Source organism: Ornithorhynchus anatinus, chromosome 1 (assembly GCF_004115215.2).
Source record: "Ornithorhynchus anatinus isolate Pmale09 chromosome 1, mOrnAna1.pri.v4, whole genome shotgun sequence".
Classification (NCBI taxonomy): Eukaryota; Metazoa; Chordata; class Mammalia; order Monotremata; family Ornithorhynchidae; genus Ornithorhynchus; species Ornithorhynchus anatinus.
In genome coordinates this window covers 104,273,995-104,297,361 of record NC_041728.1, presented here as the reverse complement: position 1 = coordinate 104,297,361, position 23,367 = coordinate 104,273,995, and the positions used below count along the sequence as shown (strand labels likewise).

General features: G+C 41.5%; 2 non-coding genes across 2 annotated transcripts; both read left to right on the top strand.

The window, feature by feature from the left end:
• Positions 1–5,018: 5,018 nt before the first annotated feature.
• On the top strand, positions 5,019–5,156 carry LOC114817639. Its single transcript, XR_003765497.1, has one exon. It is a non-coding gene; the product is annotated as a small nucleolar RNA SNORA7 (small nucleolar RNA).
• Positions 5,157–23,014: 17,858 nt separating this feature from the next.
• LOC114817817 lies at positions 23,015–23,152 on the top strand. The gene has a single exon (XR_003765673.1). It is a non-coding gene; the product is annotated as a small nucleolar RNA SNORA7 (small nucleolar RNA).
• The last annotated feature ends 215 nt before the right edge of the window (positions 23,153–23,367 follow it).

Sequence of the window (23,367 nt, the reverse complement as noted above, 5' to 3'; positions counted from 1 at the left end):
AAGATGCTGCAATTTCTACCTACTGAACTCTGGAATCTTCCGCTACATTTCTACAGAGCTGGTTCTGATTGCCTTCAAAAATGGAGTAAGCAACTAATACTGAAAGTTTCTGCAATTAGTTTCTAGGTATGTTATTGGTATTCATTCATGCATTCATTCAGTTCAGTCATATTAACTGAGCACTTATTGTGTGCAAAGCACTATATTAAGCACTTGGGAAAGTAGTATAACAATAAACGTACACACTCCTCCCCACAACAAGCTCACAATCTAGAGGGGTAGAAAGACATTAGTATAAATAAATAAATAGATAAATAAATATATGAATAAATAAATTACAGATAAATATGGGTATATACATATGTGCTGTTACTGACAAATACAAATATTTGGTTTGTAAAAGAGATTTCAGGGTCGAAAGTAATTTTTTTTATATTTTTTAGAACAAACTATATGAATAAGTTAAAAAGGTAAACATGGTAGATGTTATATATAAATGTTAGAAAAAATATCTGTAAATCTGTTACTATAAATTGAGAGCTCCTGAGGTAAGGAAGGGCATATGACCTTTTTGGGGGTGTTGATGCTTCAGTATTCTGGGGGCTATGGTTTTTGTTTTTTTTTGAGATTTGAAGTTCATGTTATCATGAAAGTGGCATGTCTAAGATAGGGCAAAGAAAATCAGGAACTGATTGCAGGCATTTCTAGAAATCAGACACTGAATAAACATATTAAAAAGCTTCTTGAAACTAGAAGAGATAAAGTTGCAGTAGGTGAGCTCTGGCTTAGGCAGGCACTAAATGAAAGTGAGGCTTGTGGTTTTGGAGACAAAGATATGGATGTGGAAGCAGCATGGCCTAGTGGTTAGACCATAGATCTGGAAATCAGCAGGACTTGGTTCTAATACTGACTCTGCCACTTGTCTGCTATGTGACCTTGGGCATGTCACTTCACCTCTCTGTGCCTCAGTTACCTCATCTGTAAAATGGGGATTAAGATTGTGAGCCCAGTGAGGGGCAAGGACTGTGCCCAATCTAATTACCTCATATCTGTCCTAGCACTTAGAACAGTGCCTGGTACACAGTAAGCACTTAACAGTTATTAATAATAATGTTGGTATATGTTAAGCACTTACTATGTGCAGAGCACTGTTCTAAGCACTGGGGTAGATACAGGGTAATCAGGTTGCCCCACGTGAGGCTCACAGTCTTATTTTACAGATTTACCCCATTTTACAGATGAGGTAACTGAGGCACAGAAAAGTTAAGTGACTTGCCCACAGTCACACAGCTGACAAGCGGCAGAGCCGGGATTCGAACCCATGATCTCTGACTCCCAAGCCAAGGCTCTTTCCACTGAGCCACGATAATCATAATAATACTTATTAAGCACTCTATACTAAACACTGTGGTAGATACACCATTATCAGACTGGATTCAGTTAGGTCTCATGCAGAGATTATAATCTAAGAGTGAAGAGACAAGATTTTTATCCCTCTTTTACCTATGAGGAAATCAGTCACAAAAAGCACAAGTGAGTTGCCCACTGTCATCCAGTAGGTAAATGGTGGAGCCCAGATTAAAACCAGGATCTACTGACTCCCAATATTATGCTCTTTCTACTAGTTCAAGTTGCCTGTTAACCATGCAGCCAATTTTGCAGACTGATTGTCAGTAATGGGCTAAGGATGAGAAGCAATATGGCCTAGTGTATAGATTACAGGCCTGGGAATCAGAGGACCTGGGTTCTAATCCAGACTCCACCATGTGTCTTCTGTGTGACCTTGGACAAGTCACTCTGCCCCTCTGTGTCTTATTTACCTCATCTATGAAATGGAGGCCCATATGGAACATGGACTGTTTACAACCTGATTAGCTTGTATCTACCACCCTGCTTAGTTCAGTGCCTGGAACATAGTAAGCGCTCAACAAATATTTTTAAAATGATGGAGCTGAGGAAAACTCCAAGATCCTTTGGTTGAGTGAAAATAGTACATGCACAGCATTCAGCAAAGTGTTAGGAGTTTAGCACGGAGTTTGATGTTAGATGAGGAAATCTGGCCACCATTTCGAGATAGTAGAAAGGAAGCATATCATAGCTGAAAACCCCATTAGGGTCACAGCTACATAGAAATGACTCACCAAATGTCACAGGGTAGGATGCAGGATTTTAAAAAATTCATCTTGCAGCCACCCCCGTGCCCTGCTCCCTATGCCCAGCTTCTCTCCATGCCTCCCATGGTCCTTGGAATTCAACATTCCAGGAATATTGCCAAGATTGCAGTGCATGCTCCCTGAGTGTCACCCAGTGAAAATATAACCAGACTGATAGGTTCTGATAGAAAGCCATTTAGGCCCCATAGATAGAAAAAGACTGGGATCGGACAGCAGGAAATAGGGTAGAGAAGGCAGGACCGTGCCAGCTGAATGCCATCTGCTCAGTGGCTGTAGCTAGAGCTTGATGAAGGAAGAATATCACCCAGGGTTCTAAATAGGATGGAGAAAAGCCAAAGTACCCAAACTAAGGTTGGTGGGGGACCCTAAAAATTGGTTGGAGCTGTGGGACCCACAGAGAGCAAAGTAGGGGGAAAGAATCAGGGAGCCAGTAAACAGTTGGCTTGCTGAATTACTCCACTTATTTAGGATACAAATGATTCTAAAGTAGTCAGAAATAAAAGTCCCTTATATAGTCGGGGCTTCAGCAGTAAGCAGTAGACCCTGGGGATCTTGATCTAAATCCAAATTCCTTCTGCCCCTCCAAGACTCAACGATCTAAAGGTAGATGGGCAGAAGGTGTTCTTGTGTGGGGGCTCTGGTTTGCCTGAGTCCATGGGACTATAATATGGATCCTTCCTCCCCATCCCCATTAGCCCGTCAGAGAACAATTAATCAATCAACTGTATTTCCTGAGTGCTTACTGTTTGTGGACACTGCACTAAATGTTTGGGAGAATACAGTACAAGAGAGTTAGCACAAGAGAGTTGAGAAGCAACATGGTCGAGTAGATAGAGCACAAGCCTGGGCATCAAAATGGCCTGAGTTCTAATTCTGGCTCCACCACTTGTCCACTGTGTGATCTAGGGCAAGTCGCTTAACTTCTCTGTGCTTCAGTTTCCTCATCTTAAAAAGGGGATTAAGACTGTGCGCCCCATGAGGGACGGAAGCTGTGTTCAACCTGATTAGCTTGCATCTATCCCAGCACTTAATACAGTGCCTGGTACACAGTAAGTATGTAACAAATGTCATAATAAATAACATGTTCCCTGCCCACAAGGAGCTATTCGACTCCCGGCTCTGCCACTTGTCAGCTGTGTGACTGTGGGCAAGTCACTTAACTTCTCTGTGCCTCAGTTACCTCATCTGTAAAATGGGGATTAACTGTGAGCCTCACATTGGACAACCTAATTACCCTGTATCTACTCCAGCGCTTAGAACAGTGCTCTGCACATTGTAAGCACTTAACAAATACCAACATTATTAATAGTCTAAAGGGAGAAACAGACATTAATATAAATAGATTATGGATTTGTACATAAGTCCTTGAGGGGCTAAGGGTGAGGTAAATATCAAGTACTTAAGGGGTACAGATGCAAAAAATTGAGTTTCCCCTGGATTCAGGTATGAGAGAATCTACAACAGTTTAGACTCTTGATATCAAAAACCGGAAGTGTAGATCCTCCAGAAAAGGGCTAGGAAGTTCCAGTTTCAACAAAAGACTAATAATAATAATAATGATAATAGTATTTGTTAAGTGCTTACTATGTGCAAAGCACTGTTTTAAGGGCTTTCAATCAGAGCACTATGTTAAACACTTGGGAGAGTAAGATAGAGTAAGTGGACATGTTCCATAATAATAATCGTCATATTTGTTAAGTGGGGAGAGGCAGGAGGTTGGAGGTCAGAAAGGAGGCTGATGCAGTAATCCAGTTGGGATAGGACGAGTGATTGTATTAATATAGTAGCGGTTTGGATGGAAAAGAAGGAGCGAATTTTGGCGATGTTGTGAAGGTGAGACTGAAGCAGCGTGGCGCAGTGGAAAGAGCACGGGCTTCGGAGTCAGGGCTCATGAGTTCGAATCCCAGCTCTGCCACTTGTCAGCTGTGTGACTGTGGGCGAATCACTTAACTTCTCTGTGCCTCAGTTCCCTCATCTGTAAAATGGGGATTAAGACTGTGAGCCCCACGTGGGACAACCTGATTCCCCTGTGTTTACCCCAGCGCTTAGAACAGTGCTCTGCACATAGTAAGCGCTTAACAAATACCAACATTATTATTATTATTAGGATTTGGTGATGGATTGGATATGTGGGGTGAATGAAAGAGCGGAATAAAGAATGACACCAAGGTTACATACTTGTGAGACACAAGCAATGGTTGTGTCATCTACAGTGATGGGAAAGTTCGGGAGAGGACAGGGTTTGGGAGGGAACATCAAACAGAAACTCCATACTTGCAACTTTAAGGAACTCAATCAGCTCCACAACTCTCTCTCTCTGATTTCCTACTACAACCCAGCACACTCACATCACTCCTCCATTGCGAACCTACTCACTGTACCTCAATCTCATATATATGATCCTCTCCGACTTTCTCCCTGTCACGGGAATTCCCTTCCCTTTCAAATATGACAGACCACCACTCTCCCCATTCCTAAACTGTAAGCTCATTTTAGGCAGGGAGTGTATCTGTTATATCATTAAAACTGTACTGCCCTCAGTGCTTAGTACAGTTCTTTGTACTTAGTAAGCTCTCAATAATTTCAACTTACTGACCGACTGAATCTTAGCCTAATTAAAATAATGTCTCTTCAATAGGCTTTCCCCTATTAAGCCCTGTCCCTTCTGTATCACCTATGCACTTGGATCTGTACTTCTTAAGCACTTGATATTCACCCCACCCTCAGTCCGATAACACTTGCATTCATATCCAAAATTTAATGTCTGTCTCCCCCCGACTCCTCCTTGTGGCCAGGGTTTGTGCCTATCAACTCTGTTTTACTGTAGTCTCCCAAAGGCTTAGTCCCCTCTCAGTGTCACACCTGGAGAGTTTCCAGTATTCTATCAGTCTCAGCTAAAGGAGGGAGAGTAAAGCAGAGGTCTACCCATTCCATTCCTAGCTTGGGCAGTGGCTAGCCAATGGAAGGCAATCTGCTACATATCAAAACTCACCTGTGTTGGGCAGCAGCAGCATGGGAGACAGTCTAAGGTGGAGACTCAAGCTTACTGTGTGGAAGGAGGCGATGGTAAACCACTTCCGTATTTTTACCAAGAAAACTCTATGGATACACTACCAGAATGATGGCAGATGGAGGTGGAGCATTCTGGGACAGATGTGTCCATGGCATCGCAATGGGTAGGAGACAACCCAACAGCATAAGACAAGACAAGGGGTTAGTACAGTGCTTTGCATACAGAAGCACTCAATAAAGACCACTAATTTGAGGATACATGATTTCAGAAGATCTTTGAAGATGGGGAGAACTGTGGCCTGTCAGACTTGAAAATGGAGGGAGTTCAAGGTAGAGATAAAGGTGTAATCAAGTGGTTGGTACTGAAAGAGACAAGAAGGAGGAAAAGTGAATAGATTCCTTTGCAAGAATTAAGATAAAGTGGGTTGTGGGGAACTCTCCAAAACACTTAATACAATTCTCTGTGCACAGTAATTACTCCGATAAAATATTATTGATATTGATTGACAAAAGTGGACAGGAAACTGATAGGTTTGGGTAGCCAAAGAGCAATGAAAATCAAATCCCAACTAAGCTTGAGGACAGGGATCATGTCCATCAAACCTGATGGGCTTGTATCTACCCCAACACTTAGTACAGTGCCTGGCACATAGTAAGTGCTTAACAGACACCATTTTAAAAAAGGAAATGGGAGGAATGGGGAGAAAGTAGGGTAAGTGTGGGGTGTGAAAAGATAAGGTTTAGAAAATCTGTGGGAATGGGGAAGAGACTATATGCTAGAAAGAAGAAGGCAGTGCCGCATTCCTGCAAACCGGCTGAAGTGGAGACCCAGTCAATTGTTACTTTCAGTGAAAATGATATTATCCAGGCTAATTTGAAATCATTTTTCTCTTCAATCAATAAATTCATGAATGACATTTGAGTGTTTTTACTCTGTGCAGAGCACTGGACTCAGTTCTTTGAAGAATACAAACACTGGCCTGGGAGTCCAAAGACCTGGGTTTTTCTAATCCCAGCTCTGTCCCTTGTGGGCTGTGTGATCTTGGGCAAGTCACTTACCTTCTCTGTGCCTCAGTTTCATCATCTGTACAAACTATTTTATTGTATGTATTAAGTGTTTACTATGTGCCAGGCACTATACTAAGTACTGGGTAGATACAAGATCATCATGATGGACACAGCCCATGTCCCAAATGGGGCTTACAGCTTTAATCCCCATTTTACAGATGAGATAACTGAGGCACAGAAACATTAAGTGACTTGCCCTAAGTCACCCAGCCGATACGTGGCAGAGCCGGAATTAGAAACCAGGTCCTCTGACTCCCAGGTCCAGGCTCTTTCCTTGAGAACATGAAAGGGTCTAGGTAGAACATAGACTTTGAGCCTCTAGTGGGATAGGGACTGTGTCCAACTTGATGATCTTGTATCTATTCCAGCAATTAGTACAGATCCTGGCATATAACAGGTGCTTAAATACCACTATTATTATTAGCTCCAAGGTAATGGACATCACTGCTGCCATAGCTCTCACCCTAGCTGCTTCGACATCCATAAATCCCCACCTTCTGGAGCCACAGAATCAGAGGGCTGGAGCCAGAAGACAGTAGAACAGGGAAAAAAAAGCAGTAGCAGCAGTGGAAGAAGAAGAGGAGGAGGAGGTGGGGGAAGAACTTGAGAAAAATGAATAAGGCTCACTTCTGTTACCACCTTCCTTTCCCTCTTCCTCTGTTTCTGCCACAGCTGCTTGGCAGTGATTTTGTTATCCCCCATCTGCTGGCGGTCCAGCCAAGTCCACTGCAGTCTTAGAAAGTGGGAACTGCTCACCTTGAAAGGTTCTGGCATTAGCAGTGAGATCCATCAGAGTGGAGAATAAAAAAAGAAGAAATTAAAGAATAGATAAAGTGTTGCTTCCCCCAACCTGTAATTTATCACAGTGCCTCTCTCCCCAGCTAGATTATGAGCCCCTTGAATCAATCAATCAATGGTATTTACTGAACATTTACTGTGTGTAGAGGACTGTACTAAGGGCTCAGGAGAGTACAATAAAAACAAAGATGATAGACATATTCCCTGCCAGAAATAATAATAATAATTATAGTATTTGTTAAGCATTTACTATGTTTCAGGCACTGTATTAAGCACTGGGGCAGTCAAGAGCAAATTGGGTTGGACATGATCCCTGTTCCACATGGGACTCACAGTCTCAACCCCCATTTTTAGAGATGAGGTAACAGACACAGAGAAGTTAAGTAACTTGCCCAAGGTCACACAGCAGACAAGTGGCAGAGTCACAATTAGAACCCATGACCTGACTCCTATGTATATGCTCTATCCACTAGGCCATGCTGCTCCTCTACCAACTCTATTTTTCCTCCCAAGTGCTCTGTACGGAGAAAGTGATCAATAAATGCTATTGACTAATCATGTGGATCTAAGGGTCCATGAAAGATAGAAAGTGGGATCCTGAGGAAGGATGAGAGGGGGTGAGGCTGTGGTTACAAGCCTCTGAGTGACTGGGCCTAGGTTTATATCGCTAAACAGGAAAGTGTTCTAGCAGGTATGTTCTGAGTGTCCTTGTCTTGACTTATACTGCTGAGTTGTCTCCATACCAGAGCGAGTCCATAGACTCGTCTCCATGCCCCACCTCCATCTGCAATCATTCTAGTAGTGTATCTGTAGAGTTTTCTTGGTAAAAATAGGGAAGAGGTTTACCATTATCTTCTTCCATGCAGCAAATTTGAGTGTCTGCCCTTGACTGTCTCCAGTGCCACTGCTGCCCAGGACAGGTGGGTTTTGACTTGTGGCAAATATTTTCTTCCACTGGCTAGCCACTGCCCAAGATAGAAATGGAATGGTATGTCTCTGCTTGACTCTGTCTCCCATAGCCGAGGCTGGTAGAGAACTGGAAACTCTCCGGGTGTGATCCTGAGAGGAGACCGAGGGTCCTAGTGAAGAAAAATTTGCTCCTTGGAAGGCTAACTAGCATAATCAACCACAGAGAAGAATGGCAACTTTTACATTTAGAGAAATGACCTTATTCCACACAGTGACTCAAGAATGTTAGATGACATTCAAGGTAAATAAAAGAGTACCATGGACCACAAGAAAAACTTTAGCCTTCTAATGTATGTGAACGAACACCAGGAAGCTGAGTACTAGGGAACAGAAGGGATTTGAAAATGTGAAGCCTATTTTCAAACTCCATCAAGTACAGAAAATATTCTAGCTTAAAGGAGTAAAGAGATTCATTATTTATTTATCTAGGCTGGTTCTGTCAGATGATATTTGTTATTTATGTAGCACCTTGATTTGAAGAGTTCCTAGTGCTGTGCAAATATTACCTCATTAACCTTCACAACATTCCCATGAGTGGAGGAAGAGTGAGATTCCATTTATTCCTCTTTCCCAAGTAAAATTCACTTCATATTGCTCACAAAGTCAGTGGTGTCATTGAGAATGCAATTGAACCCTTTTTACATCCATCCAGGGTTGATGGTGATGATGGTATTTGTCAAGCACTTACTATGTGTCAAGCACTTTTCTAAGCACTGAGTAGGTACAAGGTAATGAGCTTGTCCCACGTGGGGCTCACAGTCTTAATCCTCATTTTACAGATGAGGTTACTGAGGCACAGAGAAGTTAAATGACTTGCCCAAGGTCACACAGCAGACAGTGGCAGAACCAAGATTAGAACCCATGACCTCTGACTCTCAAGCCCATGTTCTTGCCACTAGGCCATGCTGCTTCTCCAATAACCAGTGGGGTTTGGTATCTTGCCCTGGTTTACAATCACCTCAAAATACCAGTACCTAGGAAAACACCTTTTACTGTTGGGTGGCAGATAGATTGAGTGGTAGTTAGGAGAGTTTAGTAAATTATCTATACTACATACATAAACACACCCAAACACACACAAAATCTCTTTCTAAATGTATCCATAAATTATTTATTTATATCAATGTCTCTCTCCTCTTCTAGACTGTAAACTCGTTGTGGGCAGGGAATGTGTTTGCCAACTCTGTTGCACTGCTATCTCCCAAGCTCAATAAATACTTTTGATTGATTAAATAAAAAGATAATATGTAATAAATATGTCATATATATTCATAGATGTAGCAGAGCAGAATGCAGTAAAAATAAGTTCTGTAACCCAGAGTGGTCCACATTTGGAAATTGTGAAAAAAAGTAGGAGATGCATAAATGGTTCTGAAAAGAAATTCTCTCTTATTCAGCATCAGTCGGATACATATGAAGAGCATCGTTATCCATGCCCGACTATAGAACTGCACCACTGCACAACTGCACTGCCTGGTGGGAGGTAGAGAGCTGAAGAAAGTTCAGCAAAAAGCCCCAAAGATGATATAAGGGTGGGAACAAAACAACTATGAAGAAAGGTTTCAGCAAATGGGAATAATTGGTACAAAGAACCATTTCCTGGATGACTGACCAACTGTATGACAGACCTAGGCTTACTGAAGATCAAGAGCTGTGGAAACAGGGCAAGAGAAAATGAAGTTAAGGTGCAACAGGAAGAATCTAGTTACAAAGCAGCATGGCCTAGTGGAAAGAGCACAACCCTGGGAGTCAAAGGACCTGGGTTCTAATCCTGCCTCTGACAATTGTTTGTTGTGTGACCCCAGTCAAGTCACTTAACACCTCTGTGCCTTGGTTTTCTCAACTGAAAATGGGGATTAAATCTTATTCTCTCCTACTTAGACTGTTAGCCCCATGTGGTACAGGGACTGTGTCCAAATGTATTTAAGCAGCGTGGCTCAGTGGAAAGAGCACGGGCTTTGGAGTCAGGGCTCATGAGTTCGAATCCCAGCTCTGCCACTTGTCGGCTGTGTGACTGTGGGCAAGTCACTTAACTTCTCTGTGCCTCAGTTCCCTCATCTGTAAAATGGGGATTAAGACTGTGAGCCCCACGTGGGACAACCTGATTCCTCGATGTCTACCCCAGCGCTTAGAACAGTGCTCGGCACATAGTAAGCGCTTAACAAATACCAACATTATTATTGACTTGTATCTATCCCACTGCTTAGAAGAGTGTTTGTCACATAGTAAGTACTAAAAAAAATACCATAATAATAATGATAGGTATGAAGATATGAGAAGCAACATGGACTAGTGGATAAAGCACAGGTCTGGTAGTCAGAAGGATCTGGGTTCTAATCCTGGCTCCACTACTATTCAGCTGAGTAACCTTGGGCAAATCACTCCAGGCCTCAGTTATATCATCTGTAATATGAGGATTATGACCCTATGTGGGATACATGACTGTGTCCAATCTGATTAATTTATATCTACTCTAGCACTTAATACAGTGCCTGGCATATAGTAAGCAGTTATCAAATGCCACACACATAAAAAAATGAAGTAGACTTTACGGACAAGATTAGACCCAGGAATGGGCCTCACTGAGGAAATTTGGGAATTTTGTTTTCTGAAGGATGTAGTTGCTTGGGATGTGCCCGGTATGTCCAGAACGGACATCTAGAGAACTGGTCTCTCAAGAACTTCTCATCCCTAAACTTCTTTCATTCATTCAAGCAATCATATTTATTGAGCTCTTACTTTGTTCAGAGCACTGTACTATGTGCCTGTGAGAGTACAATACAACAATAAACAGATACATTCCTTGGGCACAAGAAGTTTACAGTCTAGAGTTAGAAAGACATTAATATAAATAAATGAAACACAGACATGCGTATAAGTGCTGTGGGGCTGGGATGGGAGTTGTCAGGGAGATACAGAAAAGAGTAGGAGAAGAGAAAAGGGGGGCTTAGGCAGGGAAGGCCTCATGGAGGGAATGTACCTTTAGTAAGGCTTTGAAGGGGGAGAGAGTAGTTGTCTGTAGAATTTGGGGAAGAAGGGCATTCCAGGCCAGAGGCAGGATGTGGGCAAGGGATCAGTGCTGAGATAGATGAAATTGAGACACAGTGAAAAGGTTAGCATTAGAGGAGCAAAATGAGTGGGCGGGGTTATAGTAGGAGAGTAGTGAGTTGAGGTTGGAAGGGGCATGGTGATGGAGTGCATTCCAAGCGCTTAGTACAGTGCTCTGCACATAGTAAGCGCTCAATAAATACTATTGAATGAATAAATGAGTGCTTTAAAGCCAATGGTGAGGAGGTTTTGTTTGATATGCAAGTGAATGGGCAACCAGTATATTTTTTTAAGCATTGGAGAGACATGCCCTGAACATTTTTTTGGAAAAATGATCCAAGAAACAGAGAGAAGTATGGACAGGAGTGGGGAGAGACAGGAGGCTGGGAGGTCAGCAAGGAGGCTGATGCAGTAATCTGGGCAGAATAGGATGAGTGATTGTATTAATGTGATAGCAGTTTGGATGGAGGAGAAAGGAAGGATTTTAGTGATGTTGTGAAGATAGTACCAACAGGATTTAGTGATAAATTGAATATATGGGTTGAATGAGGGAGAGTCAAGGATAATGCCAAGATTACAGACTTGTGAGACAAGAATTATGGTGGTGCCATCTACAGTGATGGGAAAGACAGGGAAAGGATAGGGTTCAAGTGGGAAGATAAGGAGTTTTGTTTAGGACATGTTAAGCTTGAGGGGGTGGGAGGAAGTCTTGAAGGCAAGAGGAAATGTGAGACTAAAGAGAGGGAGAGAGATCAGAGCTGGAGTTGTAGATTTGGGTATCATCCCCATAGAAGTGGTAGTTGAAGCCATGAAAGTGAATGAGTTCTCTAAGGGAGTGGGTGTAGATGGAGAATAGAAGGAGGCCTAGAACTGAACTTCACAGTTATTAGGGGGTGGGAGGCAGAGGAGGAGCCCACAAAAGAGACTGGGAATGAAGGGCCAGAAAGATAAGAGGAGAACCAAGAGAGGAGGGTGTCTGTGAAGCCAAGATTAGATAACTTTTCCAGGTGAAGGGGGTGATTGACCTGTCAACCCATTTCTAAAGTTGCCCCTGCTCAGGATTTTATACATAAGGTTTGTTTTTATTGTTACATTTTATTTCAACCCTCTTTTTGACATTGCTCCAATTTGAAATGCCTGATCTGTTACTGATTTTGACACTCTTGAAATGCAAATGATTTACACCAAATTCTGCAGAATTGAGGACTGGTTTCAATTATCAGCATTTACCTGCACACATATGAGGAAACATAAGAAAGATGATCCCTTTCCAGCCATTTCAAGATCAAAGATTCCTTCATCTGCCTTTGAGTGCTGTTAGTTTATCTCTAAGAAAAAATGAAAACAGTGATGTTTAAAACATCTAATTTCCTGCGATATTTTTGCAATTCTAAATGTATGTGTATAGTACCAGCATGAAATGGTGTCTCTCGTTGCTTTAACTTCTGTTTTTACTTGTCCCCCTGAAGTGAATTAAGCAGTCAGGTTGTTTAATCCAGGTGGATGAGGAACACAAAGTCTAAAATTCAATTTTGTGAAAAAGCTGTCTGTTGCTGTTTGGTGCCCATCTTCAGGAAATCCAATATTTTGTTGTCCATTTTTGTAGACACCACACATTTGGTCAAGACATTTAGGGACCATTCATTCATATTCTAGGGCTCATATGATTTTGGTCCACATACCCTATCTAGGGGGCCTCGAATTGGAGCTGTGTCAGCAGTGATCTCTTGCTGATCTTGTCATGGGTCTTTTCCCTCAATATCCCTTGAGGGAATTAAGTTAATAATTATTATGATAATAATTGTGGTATTTCTAAAGTGTTCACTATGCGCTAAGCACTCTACTAAGCACTAGGGTAGCTACAAGATCATCAGGTTCCACATGGAGCTCACACTGCAAGTAGGAGAGAGAACTGGTTTTGAGTACCCTTTTTTTGCATATGAGAGAACTGAGGCCCAGAGAAATGAAGTAATTTACCCAAGATCACACAGTAGGCAAATGACAGAGGTAGGATTAAAACCTAGGTTTTGTGACTCCCAATATCTGTGCTGTTTCCACTACAGCATACTGCATCTCTATCTCATTCATTCATTCAAACGTATTTATTGAACATTTACTATGGCAAAGCACTGTACTAAGTGCTTGAGAGAGTAATAATAATAATAATGTTGGTGTTTGATAAAAGCTTACTATGTGCTAAGCACTGTTCTAAGTGCTGGGGGAGATTCAAGGTAACCAGATTGTCCCAGATGGGGCTCACAGTCTTCATTCCCATTTGACTTATGAGGTCACTGAGGCACAGAGAAGTGAAGTGACTTGCCCAAGGTCACACAGCTGAAAAGTGGTGGAACCGGGATTAGAACCCACAACCTCTGACTCCCAAGCACATGCTTTTTTCACTGAGCCACGCTGCTTCTCATTTTGATGTCTGTATCCCCCGGCCTAGACTGTAAGCCCAGTGTGGGCAGGGTTTGTCTCTCTTTATTGCTGAATTGTACTTTCCAAGTGCTCTGCACATAATAAATGCTCAATAAATATGAATGAATGAATCAACAAGTACTATAATCATTATCATTTTGATTATGATTTTGAAATATATCACACACCCACACATTTCACAAAACAGCAAATAGAAAGAAGGAGTGCTTAAAAAGTGTGCAACAGAAGTAGTGAGTGTCAACGTTCTGAAAAGGTGGTAGAGAGGATATGCCTGGGAAGAGAAGAAAAGTGAACAGAAAAAAGCCTCCTGGAGGGAGTTTTTGAGATGGAGAGAAATGAGGGCTAGTGAATTTGAAGCCAGAGAGAGGTTCTTGGCAGAAGGATGAGCATGAACTAGGGTTCAAGAGATAGGAGAGTTGAGAACGAGGCACAGGGAGAATGTGAGTTTTGGAGGAATGGTGAAGGAGAAGGAGAGCTGGGCTGTAAGTAGAAGAGGTGGATAGCTAAGAGAAGGAGAATAATGGGGCATCTTAAAATTAGAGATCAGGATTTTCTGTTGATATAAAGATGAATGGATAACCACTGCAGGTTTTTGAGGAATTGAATAGTGTGGCAAAGGTTGCTAATTTTCTGACATGGTGCACAACTTTTCTGTGGATGCTTGCAAGCTGGATCAGGAGGTCCGCTGAGGGGATGCAGGTCTCTCTCTGGGTAATATAGCTGAGTCTTAGTTTCCAGGATGGCACTGTTAACAAGTTTAATTGTCAATGTTGGCCAGTGGCAGATAAGACTGAGTGCCTGGTAATCCTTTCCACATTGTATGCTTTAAAAGATTGCCCTTTGCTGCATGTAGCACTCATTACCTAAAGGGCCTGCACTGTTTTAATTTTTACCTATTGTCTTGATATTCCCATGGTCTCAGTTTTAAAACACTAACCCTATCATGGACTGCTGCCTTATTGTCTCCTGCTATTGTCTCCTAACTGTACTCTGTTAAGCCATGTGGTATATTGGTTTGCTTCATGATCTCAATCTTATGCTATTTGTCAAGCACTTATGATGTGCCAGGCACAACACCAAATGCTAAGCTAGATACATGATCAAATTGAACATAGTGTATGTCCTACATGGAGTAAACAGTCTTAATCCCCATTTTACAGATGAGGTAACAGTGGCACAGAGAAGCTAATTGACTCACCCAAGGTCACACAGCAGACAAGTGACAGAGCTGGGACCCAGGCCTTCTGACTCCCAGGCCCCTGCTCTCTCCATTAGATCAAACTGCTTCTCATCTACTGCCCAAACCCCCATTTTCTCTCATCAAAGAGGAGTTATTCAAATATGCAGCTGTCATCCATTACTGTCATATAACCCACCCAGTGAAGGTGTGATTCAGTGAGAATTGCCCCGGTGCTTGCCCTGGTGCTTGTGGCCTGACTGCATTTCAGGCCCTCATTACAATCTTATCTTACATCATATTGCTAAGTATTATATATAGGTAGCATTGTACATAAAATTTCTTTAGAAGTCAGAATAAGCATTTATGGAAGTCCTGGTTTTTATAGCCACAAACAAGGGCAGAGTTGCAATTGTTCTACATACTTTTGTTTTTCTGAATTTTGATGCCTCGTTGCTATCACACTTTGTCAGTTTCCCAGTGGACAGACTAGCCTTCTCAATTTTTCTTACTTCTTCACTATCCTTGCATCACTGGACCATATGTTGCCTAAATAGCAAAATTTCTCCACTCGAAGCAACACACAAAATGTCCCACTGCTACTTTTCTTTTCTATGTGCGAGCAGCAGTTTGCTACTATTGCCTCTGTTGAAAGAAATCCACTGGAGAAAATAAGCATAGGAACCAAGTTATTTCTGCTATGGTGGTTCATGCCCTATATCTTCATTTTCACTCAATTTTTCCAGTCTTCTTTCAGAAGTAGAAACTCTTGTTAGCCTGATCCATTTCTAGGATTTAGCAGTAGAAATTTGACTTATAGATGAGTTGCATATTTCTCATAGGATTGTTTTGGGAATTATTAAATGATTTCACAAAATGATTTCCAGCCCTTAGAACAGTGTTTTACACATAGTACTCATTTAACAGTTCTCATTAAAACAATAGAGGTAATGCCCAAGAGAACTGACCACAAACCAGTGAGCAACATAGAATATGCAAACATTCCTTCAAAGCTGTTATGTGCTGGCATCAGCAAAAGACTGTACCCTGTTGAAATATCAATGCTTAATTTGCAATGAAAGGAGTTATGGGCTCTTCATCCTTTTACATTTTAAATGTGAAATGGCTTTGTATGAACGCTAGGATTATTGTTATTATGACCACAGACAATAATCCCACCACATTTAAAGTTGTAACAAATTTATTTGAAAGAACACCCTGGTAGTATAGTGTTAGATGTTTACAAATCAAAAGTCAAGAGCGTCCAGGGCCTAGGACTGCCAAGCTCAAGGGTGCCAGACTTTTGTTCTGGCAAAACATCACACAAATTAAGTATTGAGAAATATGGGAAGGAATGATGCTTTTTCTGTAAGAGCTTAAAGAAGTTTGGTACTTTGACACGGAAACTAAAAATCCCAATGTCTCCAGCAGCATCTTCCAGGAATAATGACTGCCACGCTTTATCCTTCTTCCAAAAAAAGCCGAGTTGCCCTTCATCAGAGTATAAAGACACCAATGTCCAGATGGCACAGGGGAGGGAGGGTGCCTGGATGGGTGACATTGATGCTTAATGACAACAGCACAGTAGATGGTGCTGAACTATGACGCTACAAAGCAGAAGGAATTCCTCCCTCCCCAGGTGGCTGTTCCACTCTTTTCCTCTAAGCTCATCTAGGCTGACATTCGACAGTTGGAGGATGAATCTTCCAAAACTGCAGAACCCAAAATTCAATTTGGATGATTACCCAGACTCTACTTCCCCTGAACTGTATGGACTGGAATTGCTGGTATTTCTCCTGCTGGTAAATGTGGAATTTGCAGGTAAAATATTTAACATTTTTTAATGGTATTTGTTAAGCACTTATGTGTCAAACACTGTACTAAGCACTGGGGAAAATACAGGTTAATTCGGTTGGACACTATCTCTGTCCCACACAGGGCCCACCGTCTAAGTAGGAGGGAGAACAGGAGAATTGAGGCAGAGAGAAGTTAAGTGATTTGCCCAAGGTCACACAGAAGCAATTGGAAGAGCTGGGATTATAACCCAAGTCCTCTGACTCCCAGGCCCATGTTCCTTTTAAACTGTAAATTCGCTGTCGGCAGGGAATGTTTCTGTTATAGTAATAATAATAATAATAATAATGTTGATATTTGGTAAGCGCTTACTATGTGCCGAGCACTGTTCTAAGTGCTGGGGTAGACATAGGGGAATCAGGTTGTCCCACATGGGGCTCACAGTCTTCATCCCCATTTTACAGATGAGGGAACTGAGGCACAGAGAAGTTAAGTGACTTGCCCACAGTCACACAGCCGACAAGTGGCAGAGCTGGGATTCGAACTCATGAGCCCTGACTCCAAAGCCCACGCTCTTTCCACTGAGCCACGCTGCTTCAGTCTCCCAAGTACTTAGTACAGTGCTCTGCACACACTAAGCACTCAGTAAATATGATTGCTTGACCGTCGACTGACTTTCCACTATGCCATGCTGCTCCTCGTTAACACTGGGTGGGTGAATGGCTTTTGACTAAAGCTGGTATTCTCCCTCCTGGAGAGCTCAATGAAGAGGGCTTGAGCATAGTATTCTTAGGAAAAAACAGCCTTGACTGGGAGCATTAGATGTGGGACATCACAGGCAGTAAATTCTCAGACATGTGCATGGCTGGTGGCGGTTTAAAATTTGTACTGTAACACCCAAGAAAATAGTAAGGATTTCCCGGATCAACACTATGGACATTTTTGCTCTTTGTAACACAGGGCCTTTGGGATGACATTAGGCCTTGGGCAGCAGAATGAGTTATTTAGGAGCGCAAGGATTTTTTCATCAGTGATTTTGTTATCATTAGTAATAGTAGAAATAATAGTAGTAGTTGTATTTGTTGGTATTTGTTAAGCACTTACTGTGTACTAAGGACAGGGATAGATACAAATAAATCAGGTCAGACATAATCCTTATTCTATAATAATAATAATGTTGGTACTTGTTAAGTGCTTACTATGTGCAGAGCACTGTTCTAAGCACTGGGGTAGATACAGGGCAATCAGGTTGTCCCATGTGAGGCTCACAGTTTTCATCCCCATTTTTACAGATGAGGGAACTGAGGCACAGAGAAGTGAAGTGACTTGCCCACAGTCACACAGCTACCAAGTGGCAGAGCTGGGATTCGAACCCATGAACTCTGACTCCCAAGACCAGGCTCTTTCCACTGAGCCATGCTGCTTCTCTATAAGGGATTCAGAGTCTAAGTAGGCGGTAGAGAAGTATTTATTTCCCATTTTGGGAAACTGAAGGACAGAGAAGTTCAGTGACTTGCACAAGTTCAAACAGCAGGCAAATGGAGGAGCCGGGATTAGAACCACAATCCTCTGATTCTCTGGCCCATACTATTTCCCCTAGGCCACGTTGCTTCTCAGAGGGAATCTGTCGAATTCTCAGCCACATCGTACCTGCTGATCTAAGAGCCATGTCCCCTCCCAGGCATACCACTAGTGCTTTAACAATGTATCTCTCTCATAGCCAACATCAAGGCCTATTGCACTACAAAATGAGCTCTAACTATATTCTCCTTCCCTTTGCACATTGGCCATTCAAGCTGACATTGTCAGGGATTTTCTGAAGCCAGAATATCCTAACAATAATATTCAATCAACAATTATGGCTTTCATTAGGTGCTGACTGTGTGCTATCAATTAATTGTATTTACTGAGTGCTTACCATGTGCAGAGAACTGTACCAACCACATGGGAGAGTACAATATAGCAGAGTTTTAGACACACATCCTCCCACCATCTGATGCTGTTCTTGTCCCAAGTGGGATTCCCAGTCTATCTTGGTGAAAGTAACATCTTTGGATCCCAGGACAAAATTTGGTTCAATGATGCCTGTCTCCAACTTGATGCATTTTTGTGGGATCAGTAAAAATTCCACAGTCATTCTGAACATGACATCAAAAGAGGCACCGGTTGTTAGAATGACCCATTTCCCTGATAGACCATGAGGGCATTTCAACAAGTAGAATTCACTTTTTCAGTACATGATTCTCTCCAAAGAATGCTGATTCTAAAACTGGAATTCCAAGGAGGACCAAAACCTTCTTACGCTGTTAAAATCAGGGAATTTGAGTCCCAATCTTAGAAACCAGAAAAATGGAGGTTGAATGGGGGGCAGTGATACTCTTTATTCTTTGCTGGGGAAGGCATAGGAAAGCAACATGCCTAATGGATAAAGCACCAGCCTGGGAATCGGAAGGACCTGGGTTCTAATTCTGCCTTTACCACTTTATTGTGTTAGCTTGGGCAAATCACTTCACTTCTCTATGTCTCAGTTATGAGTCCCATATGGGACAGGGACTGTTTCCAACATGATTAGCTTGTATCTATCATAGTGCTTAGAATAATGCATGTTACATAATAAGCGCTTAGCAAATATCTTTATTATTATTATTAATGATAAAATATAAGTACAGAGTCCCCTCTCAGTGTCTCACCTGGGAAGTTTCTAGTACTCTACCAGTCTCAGCTACGGGAGGGAGAGTCAAGCAGAGGCATACTCATTCCATTCCTAGCTTGGCTAATGGCTAGCTAGTGGCAGGCAATCTCCTACAAGTTTATGACTACGTTTTTCCTGAAAAAAAAAAACACCTATTTTTTTTTGTCTTGAATAATGAAATTTGTCATATTTCATTCCTGTGTAACTTGACTTACAAATGATTTTAGTTCCACATACATGAGTTAGTGATTAAAATATGGGAATCTTGAACTGGCTGGAAAAAATGTAGAGAAAGTAAAAGTGTGGCTCCTATTTAGAAATGATTGTAGAGCAGATGGGGCATGAACGAGAGGCATAGAACTGACAGCACTATGGTACGGAGGAAAACAAAAAGACTGAAACAGCTTTGCTGTTGCCATATAAACAAGGCATTTGTCTGTGTACCCTTTAAGCACTTCTGTAGGTGCTGCAGCTTCACAGCATTTACACACATATCCTTACAATCTCCCATTTTCTGTTTCAGTAATGTACTTTAATGTCTGCCTCCCTCTCCAGACTGTAACTCCTTGTGGGCAGAGTTCATGTCTATTTATAATATTGTACTCTCCCAAGCACTTAGTACTGTCCTGTGAACACAGTATGCACTCAGTATCATCCACTGATTGGTGGGGAAGAAGCAAAGGAAGTCAAAAGAATCCACAATCACACTTCCCCCCTTCAAAGCCCTAATGAAGGCTCACCTCCTCCAGAAGGTCTTCCCAGACTAAGCCTCCCCTTTTCCTCTGCTCCACCTGCCCATCGCCACGACTCCCTCCCTTTGCTCTACCCCCTTACCCCAAAACAGCACTTGTGTATATATGTACATATTTGTAACTTGATTTATACTAATGATTTATATATATATATATATATATAATATCATTCTATTTATATTGATGCTATTGATGCCTACTGACTTGTTTTCATGTCTGTCTCCCCCCTTCTAGATTGTCTTTTTTTGTTGGTGAATTGAACTTTCCAAGCACTTAGTACTCAGTAAGCCCTCAATAAATACAATTGAATGAATTAATATAACATGGAATGTGGGACTTGAGGTGAGAACCCAGATTAGAGCCGCATTATCGGACAATCCGCCTATACAGACACAATATAACGTCAGAGGGAGAATAAGAGAGATGAGAGCAAGGTCTAATGAGAAGGGATAAGTAGTGGGGAGACAGTGGACTGAGTGTTTTAAAGTGCGTGTTCAGGAGTTTGCTTGATGCAGAGCAAAATGGGAAATGATTTAAGGATTTATAATGTTATGGAAGTGAAGATAGCTCCTGCATGCAGAAAAGGGGAGTTAACAAATGGTCCTCATTGGTAATTAATTATAATAATAAAAATAATATCATAATTTTGGTATTTGGTAAGTGCTGACTGTGGCAAGCACTGTACTAAGATCTGGGGTAGATCAAAATAATCATGTCCCACAGTCTTCGTAGGAGGGAGAACATGCAATGAAACACAATTTTGCAGATAAACTGGGGAACAGAGAAGTTGAGTGATTTTCCTAAGGTCATACAGCAGGCAAGTGGTTCTCTGTCTCCCAGACTCAGGCTATTCCCACTAAGCCAAGCTGTTATGAAGTTTCTATCTTTCTCTAATAGGCCCAATTAGGCAATCAGTGGTATTGATTGAACATTACTGTTTGTACCAAGTGCTTGGGACAGTACAGTACAACAAAGTTGGTAGACACATTCCCTACCCAAACTGAATTTACAGTCTAGAAGAGAATCAACTCTGCATGATTCCTCACACTCATGAACCTGTAAGCCTTTCTGTTGCTGTTGTGAAGTTGGTCACTGTAATAGCTTTTAAATGAAAAGTGTTCTGAATTCCAAAATTTAGGGGAATCATTTGGACCTCCAAATCTCAGTATATTTATAAGTGAAAACAGTTCAGCCTCTAACTGTGTCAGCATGGAAGAGGGCAGCCCAAGTCCTGGGTCTCATATCATTTTAAGTCAGTTTTTATATTATAAGGTATCTTTTATTTCATGTTAGCAGAATTGATATTGCATGAAAAATAGTAGGGATTTTTAAACTGAAAAATGAGGACTATCTAAATCTTCTCTCTCATGTTAGATATTCTACTAACTCAGGGATTTAGTGGTAGACCCTATCGAAATATGATGATGATTATTATGGTATTTGTTAAGTGTTTATTAGGTATTAAGTGCTGTTTTAAGCACTGGGATAGGTACAAATTAGATTGAATCCAGTCCATATCCCACATGGGGCTCACAATCTAAGTAAGAAGGAGAACAGATAGTGAATCTCCATGTTACAGTTAATGATAATAATAATTATTTAGTTAAGTGAGACACAGAAAAGTTAAATGACTTGCCCAAGGTCACACAGCAAGCTAGTGACAGATCTGGAATTAGAACCCAAGCCTTCTGACCTATCCTCTTTCCACTAGGCCATCCTTCCCTCTGAAGTTAACTATATTTATTGAAGACACAGGTGGTAAGGTACCCTCTGGTACCTTAGAGAGAATCACCATCATCTTAAAGGGAGAAAGTAGTAAAAGATTCTTATCATAGGCTAATATTTAATGAACACCTAATTTTCTTTGCAGATTAATTCAGTGTCTGTTGCATAGTGAGTTGACAAATTCCACCACTAAACATTTGGCCAACCCCTAAACAAACAATCTCAGTGTCATCCTCACAAAAGAGATCAGTCTCACCAACAAGTGTACCTCATTTCTTTGAAATCAGACACACCTCTCCACACTGACACAGTGTATTGCTGTTTAAATTGTTTCATGCTTTCTTTGTATCCTGAAATCCTTTGTAACTAATTTCAAACTAGAAGAAAAAAATAATGAGTGGTTAAGAAGCTCTTAGTACAAGAGAAAGCATTTGCAGGCATTTTAGATGTTCCTTCAAACCAGAGAGCTGCCATTAGAATCACTTTATCATCACAACAGTATCCCTGAACCAGAAACAAACCTGAGATTATTTTCTCATGCCCAAGGATCAGTGACAATCCAGACTTAGAGGTATGGATAAATTTGGGGTTAAAATAGAAATGGAAAATCAGTCAGCAGTGTTTACTGAGTAACTGCTGTGTGCTGAGCACCATATTGAGATCTGGGATGATACATTAAAGTAGAAGACAAGGTCCCTGCCCTTGAAGAGTTTCCAATCCAATGGAAGAGGCAGTCAGACAAAGATTTTAGACAAGAATCTACATTAAGCAAAAGCAAAAATAATTTAGATAAATTAAACCAATATACATGTAAGAGCAGATCTGGAAAACAGTGGGAGTAAAAATAGGCAGAATTTAGAGATGAGTGAATATGGGAGATGAAAGACAGAGAGAAACCGAAACTGATAAGACTGAAAGTTGTAGGGGTGGAGTACTTGATGGTGGTGGTGACCATGATGGGAAAGTTAGAGAGAGAGATAGGTTTGGTAGGGAAGATAAGAAGTTGAATTCTCACCTTTTTTAATTTAAGGCTCAGCAGATTATTCATCTAGCCCTAGAGGTAGATTTGGGTGTCACCTGTAGAGAAGGGGTAGTTGAAATCATGTGAGTGGATATGCTTTCCGTGAGAGACAGAGGGATAGAAAGAGGTCTTGGGGAAGAATAGAGAATTCAGAACAGAATTTTGTGGGATTCCTGCTGTTAAAAATTATAGGAGGAAGAGGAGCTAGCAAAGACTACTGCTTAATTGTTTTGTCAGTAGTATTAAAGGCAGCCAGGGAATCAAAGAGAATTAAGATAGAGTACATCCCATTAAATTTGGATAAAAGGAGCTCTCTGGAGATTTTGCTGAGTATAATCTCAACAGTCCCTCTCAGGGTCACACCTGGAGAGTTTCCAGTACCCTATCTGCCTTGACTATGGGAGGGAGAGCCAAGCAGAGGCATACCCATTTCATTCCTAGTTTGGGCAGTGGCTAGTGAATGGAAAGCAATCTGCTACAAGTCAAAACTCACCTGTGCTGGACAGCAGTAGCAGCAAGAGAGAGAGTCAAGAGGCGAGACTCAAGTTGACTGACCAGAAGGAGGTAATGGTAAACCACTTCTGTATTTTTACCAAGAAAACTCGATGTATTCACTAGCAGAATGATTGCAGATAGAGGTGGGACATTCTGTAGAGATATGTCCATGGCATCACTATGGGGTGGAGACCACTCGACAG